General features: G+C 46.1%; 1 pseudogene; it reads right to left on the bottom strand.

Annotated features, from left to right (window-relative positions):
- Positions 1-1,879: 1,879 nt before the first annotated feature.
- On the bottom strand, positions 1,880-2,370 carry LOC144488245 (RNA-binding protein 3 pseudogene; annotated as a pseudogene).
- Positions 2,371-2,603: the final 233 nt, after the last annotated feature.

Here is a 2,603-nt window from a genome sequence, read left to right on the forward strand (position 1 = left end):
TAGACCTTGACTTAACTGCGTGACTGGCAAGTACCCAGGCAGATATTGGCCTTTATCTGTGCGCTGGTCTTTGTAGTCCTCTGCATAGTCTGGTCCTTTGGTCTGGTCTGGCACTGGGTCTCTGGTCTTCCTTTCTTTTCGGGTGTGGTGGGTCTTCTCATGCTGGTCGTTGCTGGCGATGGGCACTGTTGTTTTAGCTCGTTCGTGGGGTCAGAGAGAGAGAGAGAGCTTCATCTGTTGTGCAGCACCTTTTATCCCTCCTTGGTTTCATGTCCTTTTGGGCGGTCTCTTGATTCTTGTCAATCAATCAATCAGGGCTTGATCACCCTGATCGATAAGAGTCCAATCCGCTGCTGCCACACCAATCTCTGGGTGTGTACCCAACGGCCATGTCTGTAGATGCTGGTGGCTCGTAGGACACACACCTCCCACCCAAATAAAGAGTTAAGGCACCCCTATGTCTGGTAAACAAGTATGTTTGACCAGAGAATACCCATTGTCTTTGGGATGGCCTATTTCCTGTGTATTCAATCACCTGAGCTGTAGCCTGTTTATCTCTGTCTTTTAAGCTGCAGCCTGCTGTTTCAGTGTTTGTCCAATTATCCCAGCGTGCTCTGTAAATCGCCATTTTAGGTGGCCCATTTGGCCACAGTCCCCGCTGTTGATCCTGAACGCGAAGTGTGATGGATCACAAACTCAGGACTAATATGTGTCAGGAATTCCCCAGTCACTCAACAGTCAAGGCCCAGATGTTGGCATGTACAGTAATAACACATCCTTACAACATATTTACATTCCAGAAGCTACAGACGAAAACATTCTGCTGTTAACCACGAATGACAAATAACCACACATTCTAAAACAAAATCATTACAATAAGCCAATTACAAACAACCAAACATTCAAAAAAAACATTACAATAAGAACTCGCGAGTCCAAGGTACATTCCAATATTAAGATTTTCAACTGTCCATTGTTGTCCATTAGTGCAAAGAGCAATCCGGCGGGTTCTCTGTAAACATTGTGCTAATGAAGTAGAGGGGACCATGATTCGAGGGCAGACCCCATGTTTTGTCGTTGTGTCAAATCACAAATAGCCGGGATACAAAAAGTTCATCTTGCTTGGGGTGCCCTGAGTGCTTATCCTGATGATGAGTCCGATGAGGTAGCTTGTAGGTTGCATCTTTGTCATTGTCCGTCGTTATCCTGAGGAGATCAATGTAATTTGTGCTGTTATCACGTCTAATATTTGATGTATATACATGTATTTACTGTCCATCTCCCCCTTTTTTTCTGAAGCTGCATTATATTCAGATAATCCACTGGCAAAAGATTTGACTCCCAAGTGGCAACGTTCTGTTCAAAGCACCAAGCCAGCTGACGAAAGTACAACAAATGAGATTTGATTTTTAAAAACCAGTGTACAGTTTTCAAGAAATGAGCTTAAAACAAAAGACCATCAGTTTGCTTTCAAAGAGTCTTGCAATAAGTTACATGAAAAGGCTGCCGCGTAGGGAGATCTTTCATTACTTTTCAGTGGCAAGGAAAATGATTCAAAAGTAACTGGGTACATTGCTGGCAATATTCAACTTGCGTCTCAATCCCTCCACAGATGTTCCATGCCAATTCTTTCAAGTGAAGACATTTAAATTCATTTAAAGCCACACGGCTTATTTTCTTTTAATGAAATGTTCAATCCTCATAACGAGTCAACAACTGGATAACAAGATTAATCATGGTGAAAATAGTTTTCTAGCATTTTAACATAACAGGCAAATCAAATTTCATCAGATACTGCTTTCTGCGGTTCCAGGAGCCATTTTAGGAACAAGGTGAGAGGTTGTTCCTGAATCTGGCAGAAATGCTTCTCTTGCTTTGATCAGTCATAGTCCCTGTATGAGCAGCCTCCATAACCACCACCACCACCGTAGTAGTATCCACCTTGGCCCTAGTACCCACCCGAATAGCTATCCCGGTCTCCTGCATCATATTCGCTTCCACCGCTATAGCTGCCTTTCCTGTCACTATCCCAATAGCCACCTCCTGCTCCTCTCCTGCAGCCACTGTTACTGTAGCCGCCGCTATAGCCGCCTCGACCATACCTGCGCTGCCTCCAGACCTTTTCTTGGCATGACCCACCCAGATCTGGCGCCCATCAAAGGATCTTCAGTTCACCGCCTGCAGCTCGTCCCTGGCGTCCTCTGGGTTTTTGAAAGTGATGAAGCTGAAACCATGGGACGCCATAGTGTCTTTGTCTTTAATCACTTTCACCTCAGAGATCTGCCCGTACTTGGAGAAAACCTCTACCAGGGACTGCTCGTCTGTGTTGAAGTTCAGGCCTCCAACAAACAACTTTCCTGCTTCAGTCATGGTGGCGGGATTGCTGCACACTTGAGTGTGTGAAGCTCTAGGAGCTGGCCTAACTGCTGGAGCCGGTGGTCTCGGGGACCGTGTATGTGGTGGTGGGGGTCTCCTACAATCTCGGGCGAAGTGTCCTGGCTGCCCGCAATTAAAACATGTCCCTCTATCTCTCCCCGGGGCTGCTGTGTAAGGTGGAGCTGTACCTCTCTGGTGTTGGGGATCCCCTCTACCCTCATTTCTCC

This window comes from Mustelus asterias, unplaced genomic scaffold (genome assembly GCF_964213995.1).
Source record: "Mustelus asterias unplaced genomic scaffold, sMusAst1.hap1.1 HAP1_SCAFFOLD_1405, whole genome shotgun sequence".
Taxonomy (NCBI): Eukaryota; Metazoa; Chordata; class Chondrichthyes; order Carcharhiniformes; family Triakidae; genus Mustelus; species Mustelus asterias.